The 25,641-nt window shown below is 41.1% G+C and overlaps 1 protein-coding gene across 1 annotated transcript in view; it reads left to right on the top strand.

The window, feature by feature from the left end:
* The window catches only part of MAMLD1 (mastermind like domain containing 1), a 306,332-nt gene that overhangs the window by 37,615 nt on the left and 243,076 nt on the right, over positions 1 to 25,641 (top strand). The gene's annotated exons all lie outside the window — the stretch shown is intronic.

Raw genomic sequence — 25,641 nt, 5'->3', positions numbered from 1 at the left:
ATATAAATAATATTCTCTGGGCTTGTGAGAAAAAGACTGAAATTAACTTTACAGCTTGGTATGGAGGCCCATTCATCCAGTTGGTGGGAGATACTGATTCAATTCCCTGCTGTAAATTGGATACAGTAGGTACTGGACCCTGGGTCTCCCCTGTCCTAACCCACAGTAGTTTTCTAAGCTGGGTCTTTTGTTTAGGCCAGAATTTCCCTTCTGTGCCCAAGACACCTTTTAATCCAAAAGACTCATTTCAGTTGGGACAAATTCCTCATGTTCCAAATAAATTAACAAGTTTTTCACTCCATATAGATAAACTCTTCATTCTAAATAAATGTAATCTCACTGGACAAACCCTACAGTAATACTATTTCTAGAGTTATGTTTGTTCTAAGGTCTTGCACTTCAAACTTCAATAAATCTTTAAGGCCACTGTAAGCATGTTAAGTATAAGAGGTAGTTAGCTGTGTTAGTCTGAAGTCTAGCAGAAGACAGGATAAACATGCATCTTATTTTATTCATTTTGTTTATAAGAGTATATGCAGACATCCTGCTTGCAATCACATGACTTATTTTAAGCTGTGTGATCATAAATTGGGAGCAGTATATGTAGACGTTTACCAGTGCCAGGAGCCACGCTGGGAAACCAGTGTAAGTAACTTGACGTGCGGGGAAGGGCTGCTGGGATCAGTGAGCCTGTTGGGGGACTAATAATGACCCAGTCTTGATGCAGGGAGGGGTAGGAAATTCATAGCCCTAGGACTGGAGCAAGCAGCTAGGCTTTCCAGCTCTTGGGCTGCACTTCAAACATGAGCAGACATTCACTAGATTGGGTCCACCCTCCTCAGAAATAAGTTAGATTCTACCCACCACTTTTAGCCCAATTGAGCCTCCCCAAACATCTGCACAGACTGGCATTTAGATCAACTTAAGCCTAGTTTAATTTCCTATTATAGTGCATCCTGACACCCAGAAGCTGTGTAACTGGCTAGTAGGGTATAATGAAATGGAAGCAGGAGTGGAATTAAGGGGTTCTGACTGCCCCCTTCTCTTCATCTGACCTGTAAATTATGCTATCTAAAACTTTATTAGATGTTAAAAACAGATCTAAAACTTTATTAGAAGATGTTAAAAATTGTAGTTATTACATGGCTTTGTAGAGTTCGAAAAGAATATAGAACCTGATGCATAGTGGCTACCTGTGTGGTGATGCAGTCTAGGATCATGCCGCCTACATTAGTCTGGGGTAAAGTAGGTAGGGATTTTTAATGCAACACAATAGAAAGAAAAGCAACATCCTGCACATGGTAACCATATTGATGCAGAGTTGTCAGGTTATAAGACATTCTCAGACAATGCTCTTAGCATGGGGTATACAACTGCTGAGCTGCGGAATCTTCAGGGGCATTAAACAGTCTTTGTGAGTCTGGAGTGTGGGTGTGGGTATGTGTGTATGCATATGTGTATGTGTATGTGAGTGGGGTTTCAGTCCATCCCCTTCATCTTGCTTCTAGCAGGTGGTCTTGGCCAGCTTTCTTCATATTGGCAGTGGCCCAGGATGTGCTCAACCTAGATGTCTCTTGACCATCAAGATGGTATTGGGTATGATGAAGTGCCTCATCAGTTTTGAGTAGTGGCAGGGAACCCTGTAGATTCCCAGGCTGCTCTCATTGCTCAGGTCCCACACTCTCTCTACATGCTCCAAGGATCAGCACCATTGTATCATGAACAAGCAAACAAAGCAAGAACTGAACATTTTAAATTATACAAAGTTATGTTCCTCTGCAGAAATGATTTGCATGTGAGATGCAGCATTATTCTTTATTAATGATACATTTCCGCAAGTTGGGGTTTTCTTGGGCTAAGAATGAGTAAAAAGCAAGTTTCAAACTATGTGTAGTGTGCTGTTTATATACACACAGCCAGTCTGAGTGATTTTATATAAGTAAAATCTCAGAGCTAAAATATGTGTTTCTGGTATAAAAAATATTTAGAATTTTCCATTAGTAAATGGTTACTAGTTACAAATCTGAGTTTGAATTGTAAATATGATATCCTCTGTATTCTTATGACTGCTATCTGCCAGGAAAAAAAGGTGGTCGAAAGAAGAGCCATTATATATGGGCAGCTCTTATGTCCACAAACTATTTTTTTCAATTTCCAAATCTTGCAGTTAAAACAATAACCATTAGATGGTGCCATTTTGTAACCAGAATTTTCTCTGTGCGGGCTTAAAACCAACCATATGTTATATCTAGCATGATCTTAAATGACTAAACCTATTCTTCTAGTGCACTGACTTGTATTGGTCAGCCTTAGTCATTATGCGCAAAACCCAGGCAATAAATTAGACCTGTAGAATTTTTTTATTTGTTTCAATGAGAAGACTGCACCATCCTGAAAATTCAACAAAAGAGTAGGCAGTGGCAGAGCAGATTTACTGCCCCCTTTTTAGTCGAAAGCAGTGTGCAATCTAAATGATTTACTTGTTTGCTAGCCCGGCATGGTGCTGTCTCCTGGGTTATCATTCACCTAAATGGCCAATGTAGTACAATGAAAATGATAGTCTGGTTACAAATTCACAGCAATTTACTGGTTAGAAACTGAAACTGGTAAATTATTTAATTTCCATTTTTCAGTTACCATTCAAGGTTGAAAACTTGGACATGGTATGTTAAAAAATAGAAAAGAATTTAGCAGCTATGAAAACCCAGGCCATACCACTATGATAAAAGGGTAGGCTTTATTGTATATGTAAATATAATATACTTAGCATTTATAAGGCATTTGACTTCCACTGCATGACATTTCTATTAAAGAATTAGTACTATACAGTATCAATAAGGCACATGTTAAATGGATTAAGATCTAGCTAAGTGACAGATCTCAGAAAGGAGTCATCAGTGAGGAATAGGAGGGGGCATTTCTAGTATGGTTCTGCAGGGCTCTATATTGGGCCTGACTCTATTCAACATTTTCATTACTGATCTGCTGCTGATAATACCTGTGGATGACATGCAGATTGGTGGAATAGTAAATAAGGATGACGTCAAGGCAATCACATAGAGCAATCTGGATCACTTTGTGTAAAGTGGCCCTTTCAAACACAAATGCAATTAAGACTATTATACATCTAAAAGCAGGGAATACAGACCATGTCTTCAGAGTGGGGGACTGTGTCCTTGAAAACAGTGATTCTGAAAGGGATCTAGAAGTCATAAGGAGTAAACAGCTTAATGTAAGCTCTCAGATGATCTTTGGTGAGTAGGAGCTGGGACGTGATTTTTTTCCCCTCTGCGTGTGGTATTGGTGGGACCAGTTGTAGGAAGTGTGTACAGGTCTGCTGTCTGCATTTTAAAAAAGGGTATTGAAGACCTGGAGGTGGTGCAGAAAGGAGCCACAGAAATGATTCAAGGGCCTGGCAGTGACAGATTTAAAGAGCTCAATTATGCCGGCTTATCTAAAAAGAAGACTGAGAGGTAACCTCATTATCGCTTGTAAGTACCTTTACAGGAAGAATGTACTGGGTGGAAAAGGGCTTTTTAATGCAGAGAAGAAAGGAATAACAAGAACTAAAGCCTACAAGCTGAAGCCAGAAAAATTCAAATCGGAAACAAGACAATTTTTTTTTTACAAGAGAAGGTGATTATCCATTAGAACATGCTACTTATGGAATGGTATATTCTCCATCTCTTGTTGCCCTCCTATCAAGACTGGCTGCCTGTCTGGCAGTTATGCCACAGCCAGACACAAGTTACACTGGAACTCAGCACTCCCCATACTAGAAATCAGTCTAAAATAGGGGTGTCAAGGATCTGGCCCACAGGCTGGATCCAGCCTGTGGAGCCTTATCATTCGGCTCATGGTGCTGCCTGTGTATCTTGGACCAGACCTGTGTGCTGCATGCAGCGAAAGCTGGCCCTGGCCCCAGGCCCAGCCCCATAACTACATGCAGCGCACAGAGCCAGTCTGGTGTGCACTGCACATGGTGCATGCAGCTGAACCCAGCAGCCCAAGGGACCGGATGAGTTTGACACCCCTGGTCTAGATGATCTATTGGTCTTTTTAGTTCTTAAATTCTAACAATCCAGGAATATATGAATATATGAATCCAGAGATATATGAATTATTCTTTTCTCCACTAGGTTTCTGACCCACTTCCTGTTGCTCTCAGTGGGAAGACTCCCATTGACATCAAAGTCTTTGGATCAAGCCCAAAGTGTAGCTGAGACTGGCAGAACTTGTTATTCTTGTTCCTCTTTTCCTGCTTTAACTAAGGAAATTTTGCCTAACCTTTCCAGTCCTATGTTGAATAATCTATTTGTTAAGGTGTGAACAGCCTATTTATCATGAGCCTATTTAACCTTTACTTTAGATTTCTTTCCATAGTGCTTTTCCTTAGATTTCCATTGAGACAGTGGTGTTGAAAGTTATTGGTCTTTTTTCTTTCCTGTTAATTCATATCTCATGGAGGTGAGAGGTACTGCCAGATTATATCATTAGGTTTGGTTTCCCTAAAGCATTGTAATGAGTAAAGTTTATGATAAACGAATCTTAAATCTCTTGTAGAAAGACATGTCTATTGTTGTATGGGGGTCCTGTCCCTTCTAGTGACATTTACAGAACAACTTCCATATCTAAGTCATTGCTTTTCAACATTCATAACTTTCTTATTTTGGGGGCTGAAATTGTCTTTGCTTGATGGCTGCATGTGTTTAACTCTTTTTATCTAGTGTTTCTTTTTTTTATAAACTTTGAGCAAAATTCAGTCTGCTGGTTTTGGCTATGGAAGAGTAGAAATAAGTTGGTCTAATTGTGAACAAAAATTCTCATCACCATTTTTTCCATGAGGCTTCAGTAAAAACCATTCCTATGTGCCGTATGGTGTGGACACAGCTCTGAATGAGTGTATGCTTTACTTGGTTTGAGGAGAAAAATTCATAAAAAGATCATGGGAAGTTATCATTTCTTAATACTGCAAGTTTCAAATGAAATCTTAGCAGAGTATTATTAAGCTTTGTTTTCCACTTATCTTTTTCCCCTGCTCCATTTTGTAACATTTACTCTCTGTTCTTTGCCAAGCCTGGTGAGACAAATTTAGCTAGGGTAATTGTAAAGGTCTCATTGAAATCTTTATCGCCCAACCATGCCTTCCCACCTCACCAAAAAAAAAAAAAAAAAAGGGAGGGGATGGGGAGGTTAAAAAAAAATGTATTCTGGTTTTTGCCTACAAAATTATGGCTGCATTTTTCAGTAGTAGTCAGACTCTGAGTCCTTTTTCTTAAATTCAAGTAGTTGCTTTCCTTGCAGAGATACAGCGATATACATCAACTGCTGCCATCTTTTACCTAGGTCTTTTCAGCCTTACAGAAATCTATGTCAGGCCGAAGCCAGGGTAGAAGGCATGGGCCAGGGCTGGATTTTTACCATCCATTCGTATTTGTAGCAATAAATTATTAACTTCATCATCTAGTCTGGGTCCCTGTAAATACTACTATCATTAATCACAGGATATTTTGTTTCTTTTTTTCTTTCTTTTCAGGGAATTAAATAGAAAAATCCACATCAAGTGTGTAATTTAGACTATTTACCAAGGCAGAAGAATAAAGAGAAGAAAATCCCACCACTACTAGAACTGGGAGATTTTTCTTCTACAGGCAGTAAATTTGCCTAAAAATTGAAATTTAGGGGGACCCAAAGTATTAGTTATTCAGATTTACTACGGCCAAAAGTTTCAGAGAAAAATAAGGGAAAGCTTTCAGGAAACAAACAGAAAATCATGTCTACATCTTTTACATCAACTGTTTTATTTCAAAATGTTTTGTATCAGTAGTTTTCTAAATGAAACATTTTGACTTTCGTTTCAAAATGGCGTTTTAATGTAAATATTAAAGAAGATAAAAGTGTTTAAAAGGGTTAAATAACCTGACCATGAAACTTCAGAACATGAAACAAAATAGTTTGAGTTTAATGAAGCATTTTGGCCTATACCAAACTTTTTTTTTTTCCAAACCCATAACGGAACAGAAGTTCGGCGCACAAAAGCAAGTCTATACCTGTAATAGAACAGAAGTTTGGCACACACAGACGGGTTTAAAAATGGCAGAACCTGATCTAAAATTCTGCTTTCCCCTACACCAAAGGGCAAATGTATATTCTGTTTACTACCAATCTAAACTTCACTGCTTACAGAAAACCATGTAACTTAGACCGATTATGCCTCAGGCTTTTTTAATTTACCTAGCCAACATCTAGAGCACATTAATGCCCTAGTGGTGGGTGTTGCATTTTGGTACATTCATAGATCAATAGCAACTCACTATATACAGATGCGCCTACACAATTTGGAGCATTTGGCACTCCTGGGCCGTGCCCAGACACAGACGTGTGGTAGGTAGTTCTGCAGATCCATATGTAGTGCTACACACTACACATGCAGGTGTTCCCCATGCTGCTACGTTGGGGGGAGGGGAGGGGAGGGAGATGACCCTGGTAGACCCTGGGGACAAAAAAACTTACACCAAAAAAAAAGGCAGGGCAGTGCCATCCAAAACCAGAGCCTAGTCAGCCAGAGCCACACTCTGGCTGCTAACCAGTCGCCCAGCTTCAGGTGCACGGTGGCTGCAGCTCCCTGAGGCCGTGGTAAGGCTGCTAGGGCCAGCACAGTTGCTTATCCCAGCTTCCCTTATCCCACCCTGGATAACCTGCTGTATGCCAGAGCACACATGGCACAGGCGTTTCCCAGGGACAAGTAGCAGCAACACAAGGTGTGAGGCTGCTACTTGTTCCTGGGGAAACAAACATCAGCACTTGTCTGGATGAGGCCCTGATGACTTTCCTGAATAGCATAGACCATCACGATCACAATCCTGTACTGAGCACTCTGCCGATAGCCCTGACTTCGTTGGCTTCAGGTGGGCACAGGAGTCTTCTTGCACAGCCTCAGTTGAGAATCAGGTTGAAAGTATTGAAAGTATCCAGTATGACTGGAGGGCATATGCAAATACTTAAATAGTCAGATATGTGTGATGCAGAGGCAAATAATGAATGCTGAATACATATACAGGGGTGCAGGTTGTAGCTATGTTGATCTAAGGACATAGGCAGACAGAGGTCTTTGGGTGAATCTGATATATATCTGATATCTAAAGAACCTTGTCTGAATACATATACACTAAGGTGAATCAACAATTTGCAGGTGGAAAAAATAAAGACCTATTTTATGGAGGAGCCATAGGAAGGTGTATTCCCAATTTAATGAAAGCTCAAATATTAGAAACAGAAATCCTAGAATATAGCAGGGAAAGAGCTTTCCTTGAAAAGAAAGAGAAGGAAAGGGGGACTGAGGTGTTGCAGTGAGTGTATTAACTCACAACTTTTCACCTCTAACGACCTCACTTCACAAACAATTTAGGTCAGGTGAAATGAGCTTGGTTCTCCGAATCTGGTTCCTAGAGGACATTTGTCCAAACTACAAAACCAGCACAGAGTCTGGCACAATATTCCATGATTGGCAGTCTCTGCTCAGGAGACGTTCAATAGCAAAACAGCAGGGACACCGGAGGTCAGGACTAAGCTGCATTGGCAGAGCTGTAGGGGGTGGGAGGGAGCTTTCATTGAGTTAGGGAAGCCTCTCTGAAGCTGGCAGGTTGGGCTCTTTCTTTGTTTCAACCAAAGCTGCCAAAGAGTGTTAAGAGCTGACAGCCTTTTTTCAGAACATTGACTTCTGTTCCTTTATGTAACTGGCCAACTAGCAGTGGAGACGCTGAAAGACTGACTCTAGTGTACGGAATTTGTGCTGTTTCAGGCCATAGAACATGTGGTGTGGACGATTATTTAAGGCAGATTTTTGTTTTTATCACTGGATTGTTAGGATGTTCAGTGTGTGACCATCAAATTAGTCCTTGTTGGATTCAGCTTTAGATCCTGACACACTAAATGAAATCAGTGGCCTTGCATGCAGGGTGTCTGATACTTCCACACCAGTTTTAACTGGTATCATTCCATTTCCTTTACTGGAGTCACCCTTGATTTTTATCCCTGACTGCACAGATTGTACAGATGTAGCAGCACACATCCTACGGATAAGGACCCAGTCAAGAAAACTGAGTCACAAGTTCTTGGCCTCACTGTAGTTTTCAAGATCTTGAAAGTGAAGAATGAGGAGAAGAGTGTAGTTGAATGCCCATGTTCTATGATTATTCTAACAAACATTTGTTTGTGACATGGCTGTCTTCTCTACTCAGGCTCTGCTCGCCTAGTACAATAGCTCAGCATCTGCTAGACACTGCAAAATCCTATGAAAAAGACAGGAAGGCTATGTAGAGTGACACTGAGCAATCAATGGAGCAGATGCTGCAGGAACCAAGAGGCAAATTTTATTTTATCTTATATTCACATTTTTTTACATTTCTTTTTATGGGCATAGGAGTTGACACATGAGTCCTGAGAGAATAAAGAAATGCTGGACTTTTTGTCAGCAATTATTCTGTAAACCAGGTCTCTGTTTTATATATTGCCCAACTATTCTTTATTCATTGCAAATTGCGTTGACTGACATTATTTAGGGTGTTTTGACAGCATGCAACACCTCTCTCCTAAGTCATCCTAAACAGGGTGACCAATTACTGGTCAGAGCTCCAGATCAATTAGAATTATTTTGTACACAATTTATTTTACTCTTGATGTTAGGTTAAAAATGGCATGATTCTTGTAGAATTTTTAAATGGAATATAAAGTAGGGATATAAAGTATTTTTGTATTTTTAGAACACACGAAACAAAATTTCAAAGCTGGCAGTAATGGATTTTATATGGAGTATGGAATCAGAGGACTATCTTTGCAATGTGAACTCTAGTAGTAATTACATGTTACCGAAATCTTCACAGAAGACACACTGAGCAGTGATGTTTATGAATTATGACATATGAAGCTGCATCAGATGCCGCCACTGCTGCAATGATGCCCTACAAGTGGAAATGGAAAATACACATCAAATTATACACAGCCCGGTTCACTGTATGCTACTCCAGCCACTTCTTCACCACTATCTTTCAAAATAATAGTCGTCAGTAACAAAACTAGGATTCCATGCGACTTTCAGGAGAATGATGGCTACCCTTTCACTCATCTGCCATGGACTTTTTCTATTCTTGTTTATGGGGATTTCCAGTATATTGCTGCACTGCTTCTGCAGTTATCTGAAAAGAGTAGCAGCAGTAGAGTAACTAGGGGCAGGGCAACCAGGGCAGGCACTCTATACGCTGACCTGGAAGGGGAGGCAAGGCGGAGGAGAAGGGGAGGGGAGAAAAATACCAGCTACTGCTGCATCTGCACAATCACAGTGATGGCCAGAGGTTGCTGCTGCACACCGGGCTGCTTTGTTACGCCTATGAGAAGCAGCTAGTGTAAAAGCAAAACAAGGTACTTAATACCAGTTAAGAAGGCAGGCCTGTTGTGTCATTGTATCTCTGCAGTCTTTGTAGTGAAATGATCATGTTTTGCTCTTGGTAGCTGCAATGGTGGAATTAAAATCAGAGACAACAGATGCCTCTGACTCAGGTACAATATGGCAAATGAAGTTGTCTTCATAGTTGCAAAAACTGCTCAGCAGAAGACACTGGACCTAGTGCTGGTATTCTGAGTGTAAATAAGAAAAGGGAGGAAAACAGGAGACTCCAGCACCTTGATGAGCTAGAGTTAAAGATGTGACGTTAGAGAAGGAGCTGGGCTGTCTCCCAAAAGACAGGAAGGTTCTGACTACAGCAGAAGGCTGAACAACCACGCTCCTGCCAACCGCACGTCTAGTCAACCACGTGCTGCCATGCTTTCTTTCTGCAGTGCAGTTTCTCTCCTTCTTTTATAGCTCTGTAAAGAGATCTCACTTCTCCATAATCAGAAAATCTCTTCTTATCTATGAGAAACTGAAAAAAACCTTTCTAAATCCCATTACTTTAAAATGCAGCCTCTTTTTCCATTGTGTATGTTGAGACATGTCTTGGGAGGTTACTAATCACACGCGCAGAGATCGGTCCCAGTTACTACAGTTGTTCAGTGTTGTGATACACCAGCTAGTTCTTAACAGACTGATAGCAACATGTTTGCCTCTTGTTAAGTCTTAAGTGCTTCTCACATTGAAAGAACATGTTGGTTGCTTCAAATATACATTTGATATAATTCCTAATTGATGCTAATTATTTTATATGAGCAACATGAACAGAAGTTGGAACCCTGCTTGGCAAATAAGGCTAGTAATTAAGTTAGTCTTCGGTAAATTTAGAGTTAACCTCATATCAGGTTCACCCTCTCTGGAGAAATCCAGGGCAGCCTAAGGGCCAAAAGGGGAGCACATAAAAAGTGGAAACAGGGTGAGATCACTAAAGATGAATATACCTCCTCTGCTCGTGCTTGTAGGGAGGCAGTTAGGCGGGCCAAAGCTACCATGGAGCTGAGGATGGCAACCCAAGTAAAGGACAACAAGAAATTGTTTTTTAGATATATTGGGAGTAAAAGGAAGGCCCAGGGAGGAATAGGACCGCTGCTAAATGGGCAGAAACAATTGGTGACAGATAGGGGGGACAAGGCTGAACTCCTCAACGAGTTCTTTGCCTCAGTGTTCCTAAGTGAGGGGCACGACAAGTCTCTCACTGGGGTTGTAGAGAGGCAGCAGCAAGGCGCCAGACTTCCATGCGTAGATCCTGAGGTGGTACAGAGTCACTTGGAAGAACTGGATGCCTTTAAGTCGGCAGGCCCGGATGGGCTCCATCCGAGGGTGCTGAAGGCACTGGCCGACATCATTGCAGAGCCACTGGCAGGAATATTCGAATGCTCGTGGCGCACGGGCCAAGTCCCGGAGGACTGGAAAAGGGCTAACGTGGTCCCCATTTTCAAAAAGGGGAGGAAGGAGGACCCGGGCAACTATAGGCCGGTGAGTCTCACCTCCATCCTTGGTAAAGTCTTTGAAAAAATTATCAAGGCTCACATTCGTGAGAGCCCGGCAGGGCAAATTATGCTGAGGGGAAACCAGCACGAGTTTGTGGCGGGCAGATCGTGCCTGACCAACCTAGTCTCTTTCTATGACCAGGTTACGAAACGCCTGGACACAGGAGGAGGGGTGGATGTCATATACTTAGACTTCAGGAAGGCCTTCGATACGGTATCCCACCCCATACTGGTGAACAAGTTAAGAGGCTGTGATGTGGATGACTGCACAGTCCGGTGGGTGGCGAATTGGCTAGAGGGTCACACCCAAAGAGTCGTGGTGGATGGGTCGGTCTCGACCTGGAAGGGTGTGGGCAGAGGGGTCCCGCAGGGTTCGGTCCTTGGACCGATACTCTTTAATGACTTCATCAGCAACTTGGACGAGGGAGTGAAATGTACTCTGTCCAAGTTTGCAGATGACACAAAGCTATGGGGAGAAGTGGACACGCCGGAGGGCAGGGAACAGCTGCAGGCAGACCTGGATAGGTTGGACAAGTGGGCAGAAAACAACAGGATGCAGTTCAACAAGGAGAAATGCAAAGTGCTGCACTTAGGGAGGAAAAATGTCCAGCACACCTACAGCCTAGGTAATGACCTGCTGGGTGGCACAGAGGTGGAAAGGGATCTTGGAGTCCTAGTGGACTCCAAGATGAACATGAGCCGGCAGGGTGACGAAGCCATCAGAAAAGCCAATGGCACTTTATCGTGCATCAGCAGATGCATGACAAATAGGTCCAGGGAGGTGATACTTCCCCTCTATCGGGCGCTGGTCAGACCGCAGTTGGAGTACTGCGTGCAATTCTGGGCGCCACACTTCAAGAAGAATGCGGATAACCTGGAGAGGGTACAGCGAAGGGCAACTCGTATGGTTAAGGGCCTGCAGACCAAGCCCTACGAGGAGAGACTAGAGAAACTGGACCTTTTCAGCCTCCGCTAGAGAAGGTTGAGAGGCGACCTTGTGGCTGCCTATAAGTTCATCACGGGGGCACAGAAGGGAATTGGTGAGGATTTATTCACCAAGGCGCCCCCGGGGGTTACAAGAAACAATGGCCACAAGCTAGTAGAGAGCAGATTTAGACTGGACATAAGGAAGAACTTCTTCGCAGTTCGAGTGGCCAAGGTCTGGAACGGGCTCCCAAGGGAGGTGGTGCTCTCCCCTACCCTGGGGGTCTTCAAGAGGAGGTTAGACGAGTATCTAGATGGGGTCATCTAGACCCAGCACTCTTTCCTGCTTATGCAGGGGGTCGGACTTGATGATCTATTGAGGTCCCTTCCGACCCTAACATCTATGAATTTATGAATCTCTCTTGACAGGTGCAGTCAGCGGAAGGACTGTATGTAGGTGGTTGGGAATGTGCCAATGGGAAGGTGGACCTCTGTGGTCTGGGGGTATCTGTCCTAACACCTTGCTTGCCTATGCTTGATTCTTCTGATCGCAAACTTTCTTTGAAGAAAGCACTTGATTACTGCCTCTGTTTTCTTTCTGCTGGTGCCGTCAGCTTGTCGACTTCTGCAAGGCTAAATAGATAATCCAATGAAAGATTCCAGCAAATGTCTGTTTAGAAAAATTAAGAAAGTAAGTTTGGAGAGAGATGTCCAAACTGAAGTGGGGGCCTTAAAAAGAATGAGCTGGCTGTGCTATTAATGAAGTTCCAGATTAAGGTGGTGGGACTACACTAAAACCGGAGTATGGCCACAGAAGATTCTGAGTAATGCAAAGAGCAAATAAATATAATCAAGCAGAGCATGGTGACGTGTGCCCATGGGGCAGGCGTCAGAGTTCAATGAGATAATACTCAAAGTTTAGAACCGATCTGTGGGTGTGTTTATGGAACCTTATGTAAGCAAGTCTGTTTGCAAAATGTTCCACGAAAATGTCACTGGCGTGTGTTCATAGTGAATGAATCCTGTGGATCTAGCAGCCGGAGTTCACTAATCCAAATCACAGAACTCAGCTGGCATAAGCAATAAGTATTGGGAAATCCCTGGCACTAGGGGTTCAATGATGCACATTTCCTAAACCTTCTTCCAATTATGTATTATGTTCCAAGATGCGTGTAGGAGAGGACTCGCTAGCTTCTTTCTCTTTCCAGCCCCAAGTTTGCATCCCCAAAAGAAAACTGCATATGATCTAATTCCTTTCTTAATAAACTTCAGCTGTTGTTTTCCAGTGGCTATTTGACCGTGTTCACTTTTAAAAATATGTTTGCTCTCTTGATGCTATACACTATAGTTGTTGAAAACAAACAGAAGGCATTTCCAGCAACAGTTAGGTGCTGAAAAGTTGCAACTGAGTTAAACAAATTCTCTGGACTTTAAAGAAAGGCTAGTGAGGAAGTTAAGAGACAGTGCGTTACTCAGTAGTTGCGTGTGCATGAGGAGACTGTCATGGCAGTTTCTCTTTGAAGCTTAGAGAACTACAATAGACATCAGTATGTCTGGGTCATGGTAAGTGTAGAAAGAGATGTGGACATAAACAAACAGGTGTTGGAATGATTTGATACATGCTGAAGACGATTACATGGTATAAAGAACCTGGGTATTTTTATGGTACAGCTGGTTATCTGCAGTGGTTCGGAAACATATAAGCTACAGCATATGGTCCATTGCTGTCATTCTTGATTTTTCAGACAGCCTTAATCTAATGTCTGTAATTTGTTAATGTTTGCTGCTGCTTATCAGAAAAAAGTTAGCATGTTGCCTGACAAAGGAACTTTTTGCATGTGTTTGTGCAGCTGGAAAATAAGAAGCAACCCCAGAAAAGACTCACTGTCTACCCAAAATAGCATACAAAGACACAATACTCCGAACTACAGCACTCTTGCCAGCTAGGCTTCCCTCTCAACAGAGGAGCACTTTGAAAGATATTCCTCTTCTACAGAATACTGCAAGTGTCCTATATATAAAATCCCCGAGGGCCTTGTTTTTCCTTTGCATGCGGTAAAAGGATTTTTTTTTACAGGGTGTGTAGATTAGCCAGTCGTATAGGAGGCAGATGGCCACAGTGGTCACACTCCCTCCTTTATAGCTGGCACTTTGTTTTGGCATGCTAATGATTCCTTGGTTCCCAAAAATAGCTTTACAGACAGGGTCAATTATATTTTTGGACTGTGTAGTGTTATAGCAATTAGTTAGTTGCACAAGGCAGTTGGTTTATAATGTAATACACCCCTTCTTCATAATTGGCACCTTTCTGATATCCATCTATAATGGAGGGGGCTGTCTTTACAAACAGAACCTTGTATTAGCATGCAAATTCACTGGCTCCCCGAAATAGTTTTACACACAGTCAATTATATTTTTGCATTGCGGGATGTGTGGACTAATTAGCTATAGCTAAATGGGGCACTTGGTTCTCAGATTTCAAGATTTTTACAGCACTAAGTGATTTTGAGAGACTTTCAAGGTCAGACTAGTAAGTAAAATTACAACAAGAGATTGTGCTGGCTCATCTCTCTGACTTTCATTTGAATGCAGAATAAGACATTTTATAGTTATGTTGTTTCATTATACTCCACTGGCTAGATCACAATGAAGTGAGTAGGGTCAGGTGCCATACACAATGCTCTACATAGCTTGATTGGAAAACTAAGCATGTGGTTTCTGTTCAGTTCGAAAGAATCCTAGAACCGGTATGGGAAGGAGTACAGTCTGCATAGCTCAGATTGTTATGTCCCTGTTTTCAGTAACATTAGCAGAAAAGCTCTTTGATTCACCAGGATTTTCATATGGCTCTAACCACTGTTGCTAAACTACAGGCTCAGGAGATCTCATTTTTGCCCTACAGTATTCTGAATTTTTTTTTCCAAGAAAGCCAAGAAATGAAAAAGAGACATCTTGAGCTGGATATGAAGCAATACTTGTGCTTTAAATATTACAAATTCACTTCCAGTACTTCTAATGAGTTGGGGGAGGGGGGTGTATTTATAGCTGTTTGGGCTGAATGTAAAAAATACACACAATAACTGCACACAACAATAAGAAAGGCTGGAAATGAAGCAGTGGAGCAGGAGGGAATTGATGCAATCTTGTCCAGGGTATCAGAGGATAGAGTCATCACCTTTAAAATGGCCGTAGATACCTGGAAGCTGCTACATTTACTTCCTATTTTAAGTTCATTGAAAAACTATGGTATCTAAGATACTACCATGTGGGAATTGGCAAATGTCTTTTTCTTTTTTTTTTTAATGGCAACCACTGCAGGGAGAATTGTTCTTTTTTTTTCCTTAATACTCTTTATACATGTTATTGAGAGGAGATAAGAAAGGCACATTGCCACCAGGAAACCTTTGGAAAATACCTATTTGAACCTGTCCTAACAGGTAGGGTCTTGACTTTAGCTTGTATTATAGGTTTAGAGGCTAAATGATTGTATGTTCTTTTCGTGCCAAGAAGGAAAATCGCACTTGTTCTTGATATCTAATAATGATACCACATGGTATGCACAGCCTGAGATCAAGCAGAGAAGAGAGATAGGTTTCCTGCTGCCCAAGGCAACTGTTTCTAGCAGTGCTATTTGTGAACATATCAGAAACATCCTTAGAAATGGATTTAAATGCAGGAATCATTTTTAGGATACGTCAGGTAAAATGCTTCTTCAGACCTGGTAAAAAGCTTTCACTGTCATTGAGGCATTGTTTACATTGCTTATAGTTCAGAATGTGGCTACTTGCATATCATAATCATGATTTTTTAAAGTTTTGTATTTCTTCAATTAAAAAAATGTTCTACTTGTGTAATCATATTAACTTGTGCCTGGGAGAGAGAGTTTAATAAAAATGGGCTAAAAAATTACTATGGCACTTACATGTATTGTAATCGTTGATAATGCTTGTATACAACACCTAGCTTTTAGCCAAGCCGTTTATATCTGTTGTTTAACACGCACAATGGTCGGTTATACGAATTGTAAATTGGTTAACTTAGACTGTGGATGGACATAACAATATTCTATGTTCAAAGGGTAAATGACTACTGCATGAGGGTGCATCAGCTGAACCAATGCAAATGTTTCATCAGTCCATTCCTATAGCAGTGTAACTGGGCTAAAACATTGTAATTTTAAACTTGAATTAAATAGGCTTAAATGTACAGTGGCTTAGCTCCATTTAAACCAGTATAGTAGTAAAGGGGGAGGGGGACCCAGATGCATCTGTAATAAACCAGCATCATGGAAAACCAGTTTGATTGTTTCATCTGTCCATGCCCTGAAAGCTCCAGGAGTAAGTCAGTGACAGAACTGGGAATGGATTTAGGAGTCTTTGGTTCCAGCCCTCCATTCTGTCGTCTTGATAACATTACCCCTCTTTTAGGAGCAGATTATGGTTAGCCTATGTGGCTACAAGAGGGTACAATTAGGAATTAACTTCTCTTTGCTCCTAGGTATCTTCTTTGTCCTGCAGGTTCAGGCATTGGAAGAGTAAATGATTACTACATGCTCAATATATTCTCTCCATACCCCTCCCTTCAAAGCAAGGGTGCCGAACGATGGGAAGGACAGGAAATAGATGAAATCTTGGCTTTGAACAATGCTCTGGGCATCTCCGCTGAGTTGGCACAGGGGTAGTAATCTTCAACTGGCCTTTAATAGTGGCAAATTATAATCCCCCTGGAACAAGATGGAGCAAGGAAGGAATTTCTGGGTCATGATCTCTTCTGTGTGCTGCTCCTTTGAACAGGGCAGAAACCACCCAAAGTCTTTCCTTTAGAATTGCAGTTTGGTGCATTGCTCCCTGTCAGCTGAAATGTAAATATCTTTTATATGTGCACTGCCACTTGTCACCAAATGATTCCTATAATCTACAGAAGACAGGCCTTTTGCTATTGTCATTGATAGCCAAAGCTCAGAACTAATTTATAATTTGTTATAAAGTACTGAGTATGCCTTTAAACAAGTACACAATTGGGAAAGCGACACACCTTTACTTACTACATTGTGCTTCTGCGAACCCAAATAAATATTTATACAATCCTAAAAATATGCTTTCTTGCAAGCCAGGATGGCTCCTCTACACTAATGTACTTTTTATAAACTTCTGAAAAATGTGTCTTGTTTTGCTTTTTCCTTGACAACAGACAGGAAATGTACAAGTAAGTTTTTATAATATGCTGGCTTTTGTCTGCTCGTGTGACAAACTAACTCCAAAGTTTAAACTTGCATGAGTTTTTGGCCAGATGAATTCCATTGTTATGTGAGAGAATTCTTTGAAAACTGAAGTTAAATGCTCTATCAATAATAACTTGAGGCAGGCTTCGTTCTTGTGATATCTGTATCCTGGGCTACTTATAATCTGAGAGTGATTGCTGTATTAGTATGGGATCATTTATTAGCAAATTATCAGGAAGCACCTTTAAACTGTTAGCAATATTATCCTAAAGGGGAATGTACCTCTTTTCTGTCCTGACCCCTGAACTGCTACCTTAAGTTTTTCCCATTTGGCTACTGCTTTCAGATTTCCAATATGTCAGCAATAAATTGGCCACATAAGCTTATTGCCTCATCCCTCTCATGCAAATTGAGTCTTCTCAGTGTCTTCCCTCAGTTCTTACTACCTCAGTGGGGAAGGCTCTGTCCCATTTTTTAAATCAAACAAGAAGAGTGGAATTATGAGGAGCAGTCAGCAGAGAAGATGGCCATGTGACTGCATACATTAAATGGACTTTCAGGAATAGCAAATCAGAGTAGAAAGATTTTCATATTAATTTGAAATAATCTTACAACAATTATGCAAATGTTTCCACTCTGGCTAATAATAGTCATAAACCAATCAGAGAATTGGCATTAGCATAGTAGAAAGTTACTGAGAAACAACTGAATAATCAACATGTAAATAAAATGTCCCCAGCCATTTTGGGAGCCATAAATTATATACCTGAACAGTAGGGTCGAACTTCTAAGTAAGGAATAGTAGAGTGTCTCTAGATTCTGATTGGCCAAGGGCATGCTTTCTGAATAAAATTTCATTAAGTCAGGGGTTCAGTTATGAGAGCATGCCTACTTTATATATAATAATATAGCGTTTAATAGAACATTAGCAGTATTATGACTCAAAGAGGTGATTTTCATGTCCAGAGTAACTAATGTGAAATGTTATATGTCTATATTTGTGGAGGGGCTGCAAATACAAAAATTTATGCAGGAAAAAGAAGCACAGATCTTCTCTAAAATTCTGGATAAAAAACTCTTTACAGGCAGGTCACTTAGCTGCACATAGCTTAGAGAATTGCATGTGAAATTAAAATAAATAGTCTTATGTCATTGTCCAGAGTTACTTGGAAGAACATGCAAATCTGAGGGTAAGTACCTTGAGGGAGGCAAATTATCAGTTCTTGGTAGCAATGGTGCAAATGTACATGCTGGTTATTTTTAGTGACATACAGAAAAGCAGGTTCTCAAGAGTAAAGATGCACCCAGGGACAGTGAGGGTGTGAAGCAGAAAGAAGTATTTATCATGCACCACTCTCTTGTACATACAGCATTAATAAATTTGTTAACATGAGCCAAAATATGTGAACAAGAACATGAACGTAGAGCCAAAGATAAGACACACTGACAAATGTCCAGCAGTACAGGAGCAGTATCTTCCCAGATGTGGGCGTAACTTATTGCTCCTCATATTCACCTAAAACATTCATTAGTATCACTACTCCATCCCCTACCGCAAAGCATCCCTCTCCATAAGAGCTGTCAGTCCCACCATATAGACAATAGAATCCTAAGGCCTTTTCCATAACAAATTAATACCAAACTCTGGGGCTTTGTTGTTTGCTGCAATGTTTATGCCATTATTTTATTCCCCAGTGTCCAACATACTCATTAATTCCCTCCACCCTGTGTTTCCCCAGGGACATGAGAGAGAGTGTGCTCTGTATGTGCACTCAGATTTCTTTATTTAGCCTGGCACCTGCCCCCTTTCCTCTAGATATTAGTATCAGTGTTGCCCATTTGCACCTCCCCACAGCAGAACAGTCTCATATTCTCTCCTCCTCTGTGCATGAAAGATGTATTTTTGCACTACAAACCATCCTATGTATGGCAGGCTAGGTGGTGTTTTATCACCTTATTATGCATGTTGTGTAATCTGAGAAAAACGCAGGCATCCTGGATATGCATGGTTGTTCTCAGCATTAAGGTTTTGATCCAAAGCCCGCTGAAGTCAGAGGAATCCTGAACCAGGCCGTACCCATGTACAATAAAATATTAAGGCAGAAATTTCCAAAGTAGGTTTAAGAAACAATGGTATTTATTTCGGAGTATCTCAGTTGTAGATCAGAATGGAGTTCTTCCTCTTAATGACTCACTGATTAAGGATCTTGTCATCTTGCCACAAAAGAGAGTGTTACAGTAGAGACATAAGCAAGATCTTTTGCCCAGAACTAATTCACATGTGAGAAGGCAGATACTACAGTGCCTCATTGCAGATGAAACAGCCAAAGAACACCAGGCACCCATTGCTCTCCCTGTTGCTCTAATCATGTGTCCATGCAAAGTGTAAGAGTTACAGCAATCGCCTATTAAAATATAATTAAAAAGTGATTAAGTAAGAGATAAAATATGATTCTAGGGCCAAAATTTATTCTCTGCCGTACCAAGGTAATTGAGTGCAGAATTTGGCCCATCATCTTTTATTCAACTAAAAGGAAAAACATATGGCAGACTTACAGCACAATCAATACAAATGAAAAAAAGCAAGGATATTAGCAGCAGCTCGGCTGAAAGCAAAAGAATTGCAAATAGCATAATTGTATAACTGGGCACTGCAGCCATAAAATTTGACAATCTATCTACTTCACTGGCTCCAAATGTAATTCATTATTACTAGAAATAATTCCCCCACCAACTGCTTTTCTGTTGCTAAGATAAACAAAAGCAAAGAGTTAGGTGTGAAATTCAGAGAAAGGCAATGGGTTAATAGATTTCAGCAATAAAACAGCGAGGGAATCTAAACTTAGGTTGCTATATGGTAATATCCTTCAAAGAGTCTGAATCAGCTCCCTGCCCCAGTCAGACTCTCTTCCCAGCACTAGTTGCGGCCACTTTTTGTCCACATTGCTTAGGTACTACCTCTTCTCTGCCAAGCCTTGTCTGTCCATGTATCCTAATGATTTTGTGTCTCCATGTATTCTAATGATGTGTACTAGATCACTCAACATAATATTTAGATCTACCCTGGCTCATAATGAATTTGTATAATAAATGAGAAGATCACATATCTTAATTCATTCTGAAATCTTACGTGTAAGGACATATCTGGCAACCAACTAGGGAATTGCAGCCTAGTCCCTTGTAATTTTATGTTGTTGTATAGTAGAAGTATTTTTTTCTAGATGTGCTAAAATTTACCACACCGATACATTTCCTCAAGAGGTGCCAGTGTAGATAAGCATGACTTTAGCAGGTACAGAAAGAGCTATTTTTCATTTTAACAGATCTGTAGAGAGGAGTTGAATCACCCATTTCTGACTGATCAATATGGACAACAGCATAAGTGTGTTGGAGAGAACTGTAACATTTAGTTTAAAACTCAATTTTAGGTTGCAGCTGTCCAGGAGAAGTGGCATTACCCCATCATCGTTTGTATTGGTGGCAGTGGTCAGCACACTTGAACAGACCCAATATGCCAAGCATGGGGTGGGGCGAAGGAAAGGGCCCTTTTTCTCCTCTTGGTATGTGTTCGTTTTTTCTCATAAATTAAATAAAAAATGTCACAGTCCCAGGCACAGCCTGTTTCTTCCCTTTAGTAGCTCTCAAACACATGGCAAAAGCAAACACAGAAAATGAGCAGTTTAAATATAATCTGAGCAGGATAGCATGAAGTTTCTACTCCAGGTTTCTGAGTTACAGGAGCAAGAAATGCTTTCTCACATCTTCCCTTACCATTCCAAGCTAATCTTTAGCTAAAGCTTTGTCCTGGTTTAAGACAATATGGGACTTTGCACATGCCTATGCATTTTTAAGGGCAAGCCCACTCTACCCAAGTTTGAACATATAACTATCATGGTCTCATATAAGGTAATGAGGAAATTAGGTCTGACTTGCTTAATCAGTCATGTGAAAAGTGTGTAGTCTTGAACGTGTAGTCTTGGGAGGAAGAAGAGAAGCCTTCCTTTTCATACTGATTTTGGTAGTAGCTTTTCTTTTAATTTGGTGATAACGTGTGCTTAATTGATGATGATTTTTTTTAACTAATGAAGTCCAGGCAATTGAGTATGAAACTTATCACGGACTAGATGGCCTGAGAGATGGGGAAAATGATGTTGCTGAGGTAATGGGGTGGCACTTGAGAGATCTGTGTTTGATTCCCAGCTTCTGCTGCCTCAGACTTCTTCTGTGACTATAGTCTAATCATGTAAACTTTTTATACCTCGTTGCCCCATCTCTTTAAAAAAAATGATGCTACTAATATGATTTTTCTACTCTTCGTATCAGCTATTTAGACTGTAAAATCTTCTTGGCAGGGCCTCTGTCTTTCTCCTGTTTGTACAGTGCCTAAGCACAGTGGATGTCCAGTCCCTGCTGTGGGTTTTGAGACACTACTGAAATATTTCTGCTTATGAGAGCTAAAAGAACCCTTTCTGTGGCAAAAACATAAAGAGGGGACTTTGCTTTTGCAATCCCACAATCTTTGGTGCACTTTATTGATTCCAAATAGCTTCATCCTGCAAGCAAAGATCAATACACAGATCTGCCCCAAGTATAAGGTCTCCAAAGACAGAAAGAAAACAGTTGTTCTGTTTCCAAAGTGCAGTCTGAGATCTCTTCTCCAGTGTAAAAGCCCATTGCCCCTAATGACTCAGGGCAATCTACATATGCAGGCTAATTGAATCTGATTCTCGGCTAGGTTTTGCAGCCTGACTTACTTCTGTTGTGTCACAGTTAGGCTGCTGCTAAGACCTGAGCTAGCTAATTTAAAATTAGCATGGGTGTCTGTTCACTCTGTTGCAAGGAAATTGCTCCTTCTTGCTAAAGCAAAATAAACCCCTTTTATAAAGTACCAGAAACCCAAGATCTGCCACTCTGTTCCAAATAGGCCTTGGATACCTGATGCATTTATGATGTTCATTATCACTTTTATACTGTGGCCTTCCATTATAGCCATATAATGGTTTCTTTGCAAGGACTGGTGAAAAAAAGGGTATGATATTTAAATGAGAAGCTATGTTCTGCATCCAGCTGGGAAAACAAAGCACCAGCTGTTAAGAGAGTTCCATTTGACAGGGCACCAGGATGGGAGCAGCTTCCTCCCATTCCTATTCAGGGGCCCTGCTGCTGCCACTTACTGTTAAGATGGGACACTCGATTATCAGGTTCTGAGGTAGAATATGAGCATTTCACCTGATTCCTTCAATCTATTCTGCAGAATGATATTCTTTCTCAGGAGGCACACGCTCTGGGTCCTACCGAACCTGACATATGGGGTTGTCAACCTGATGCTTAGCTAGCATTGATCTTTCAGCATTGTTAATGGGGACTGTGTATCTCTGCTCACGGTCCTCTCTTCTCTTTATAACCAGCTCAGTCTGTGAAATCCATATCTGGTGCAAACACAGGGGCAGTATTTAGTATTCTATGTTATTTTTCATCATAAGAATAAAGAAGAGCTTGTTACTGTGCTTTGCCACCAAAGACAGGCCCTGTTATTCTGTGCTGCTCATTCTCAGATCTAATGTAAAGATATGTTTGCTGTTGACCTCATTTAAAAGCCCTCTAGAGGAGGAATCTGAAAAGGTTGATATAGTTTGGCATGGTTATTCATTATGAATAGGAAGTGCATTGCCTTTATTTTCATTAATTTTACATAGAAATGAGATACAACACAACATGCTTCTCTCATTTTTTAAAGAGCTGTGCAAAGTCATGTGTTTTGTGTGCAGGGCCAGGGATGAAAAGGCAAATCCAAAAACAAACTATCTTCTCCTGCTTGCCAAATGCATAATATTTAAAGAGATTGTGTGTTAAGAGCTGGTATTCTATTTATATTTCTGGCTAAATGTTTTGGTCAGAGGGCAAGTTATGCAAAGTAGTGTGGCACTAACAAAAATATTCTAGGTGTGCCAAAAGAATTCGTCCTCTGGTACATCACAGGGAATAATAATTAGCCATCAGGATATGGAAATTCATGCTGCACAAACAAAAGCCATGTTGCTGAAGCATAAAACTGAAGTTTCAACCCTGTCCCCTGGTACCTCCGATGGTCTAAAGGGTGCCTCTTGAGGGTGAAAGGTTGCTGCTTGCATAAGCATGACTTGCTGAGAAACTGCTACTCATAGTGAGGGATCCTGTACAGTACCACTTCCTGAGAAAGCATCACCCAGTTTTCTTCTGAGTAATCTGAATGATAATTAGCAGCCACCAGCCAGAATTTTTACTAGCTAAATCCCAGAGTGGCACATGGTAGCATTGCTTGTTTGTTGAGATGCATATTAACACTGTAACTACAACCTTCCCAGCTCTTGGCCCTCTTCATAATTACAAACTCTTCATACATAAAACTACTTACTGTATTTACTCAAATAGAAGATGACCCTGATTATAAGAGGATCCCCCCCCAATAATTGCATTCTATATGTGGAAAATGTATAAATTTATTAAAATATTCTAGGTATAGAATCTAATTGTTGGGGTTTGCCTTGAATTTGTCCCCTGCTCACTGCTACAGCAGGGGAAAGTAGCTTGCCTTTGGATTATTTGCCTTTTCATCCCTGGTCCTGCGCGCACAGTAGGATTTGCCAAAGGTTCATGATTTAGTATATCATTCATTGGGCTGGTCTTCACCAGAGTCAACAGTATTTCAAGCCATAGTGAGCCCACAACACTGGTCAATATGTACGTGTACTCTAAATACTCCCCCACCACAAAAAATCCATGTGCTAATTACCCTGCCCCCCCAATCATGACTGTCATGACTCCTGGGATGCTCCAAAAATGTATATGTAGATGAGGTTCAGGGCACCCTGATCTGGCTTCACCTCAGGGAGGGTAGGGCCACACTCATCGTATACACCTGCGCGAGACACAGGGAGACAGAGGGATTCTGGGTGAACTGTTTGAGGCCCCATTTGGCAATGTTTGCCAGGCATGTAACGCTGGTGAAGAAACAGGAATCATTGGAAATAGGAAGGAAAGGCACAGCTCAGCAAAAAAGTCAAAATGTATGCAATGTAGTGGCTCACCGTGAACGGAAAAAAGAGTCAGCAGTGAGGAGGACTGTACTTTATGGGCCCTATCATATATCTTATTTGATGGGTTGCACTAACCTAACCTTGTGGTCGGTTCCCATCTGCAAGTTTGCCCAGTATTGGCCATGTACTTGCCCAGTGTTAGCTGCATTTAATCAACTTCATAGTTCATTTCCATTGCTTTTGGCAACAGTTTAGTGATAGACAATGTATTTAGTGATTTCTTTGTATGTGATTATAAGATGAGTGGCTTTTTCCCCATGCCAATTCGGGGGGAGAGACCTCATTTTGTATCTGAGTAAATACAGTAACTCTCTGCTGACTGAAAGCATTATTGACTGGACCACGAATACAGGAGTCTCCCCCCCCCCAGAAAAAAATAAAAAAGCAGCACCAAAATGACTCTTCTCCTTGCAGCCCAGAGAGAAAAGACCAGCAATACAGTGTGTCCAAAAGGTTAACAAACTCCATCTGTTACTGATCAAGGAAGGAAGGAAGTTCCAAAGACACAGGACCCTAAAAGTGCTCACTGTGCTGGCAGTTACCCCTATGAAATATCATCTTTGGCACTTCTGCTGAGCACAACTGCAACAGTGCCAAGACAGAACACCTAAATATGTTAGAGATAAGGGATAGATTTGCATGAAAGATCAAATTCACTTGCACTGAGCCCAGCTACAATTCCATGAATTTGGGAAAGGTATCACTAAACCCCATGCAAACACTTTCTACCTTCCTTCCTCTGCATTGGCTATTCCTCTTACCTGGCCAGCCCATTGCTTCAATCCCTGCTCATTTCAAATCCTGCAGATTTTAACTGCTCAGAATCACTCTTCTCTTTCTTCATACTTGGAGTGTTGGTGTAGCTGTGATGGTCCAGGAGATACGTAAGAGGAAAGAATTATCACAGTTGTTCCACTTAAAGATGTCACCCACAAAAAATCTTACCACTTCCCTTTCCGTGAGGTGGAGCCCACAGGAGACCAGGCAGAACAATTGTCATGGTTCCTTCTGGCCTTAAATTATGAATCACTATTTAGGGGTCTGATCATAGATCTGGGAGTCAGAATCTCTCTAGCTCTAATCCTTTATCTGCCACCTTCATGTTCTGTCCCCTGAGACAAGTCACTTAACTTGTTTGTGTGTCATTTTTTTTGTGTGAATTACGGAAATAATACTACTGGCTGCCTCTCAGAGGTTTGATGAGGAGTACTTAGTTAATGCCTGTGGAAATGAAAAGCACTGAGTTTGGAAAGAACTAAATACTATTGTAGTAGGGGCCCCAACATGTGCTTTGTATTGTGTAGAACATGATAAATGTCCGTGGGGTTTTTTTACTATATTCTTTTCACTGGAGTAGTAAGGGTTGGGTTTTTTTTGGTGATATCTTTTATTGAACCATCTATATAGTTGGGAGAGATGTTAGACAAGCTTTCAGGCACAAAAGGCCTTTCTTTAGGTCAGACCTGAAATAGGGCACGTTGTGCC

Source organism: Alligator mississippiensis, chromosome 8 (assembly GCF_030867095.1).
Source record: "Alligator mississippiensis isolate rAllMis1 chromosome 8, rAllMis1, whole genome shotgun sequence".
Lineage (NCBI taxonomy): Eukaryota > Metazoa > Chordata > Crocodylia > Alligatoridae > Alligator > Alligator mississippiensis.
This window is presented reverse-complemented; position numbering and strand designations above follow the sequence as displayed.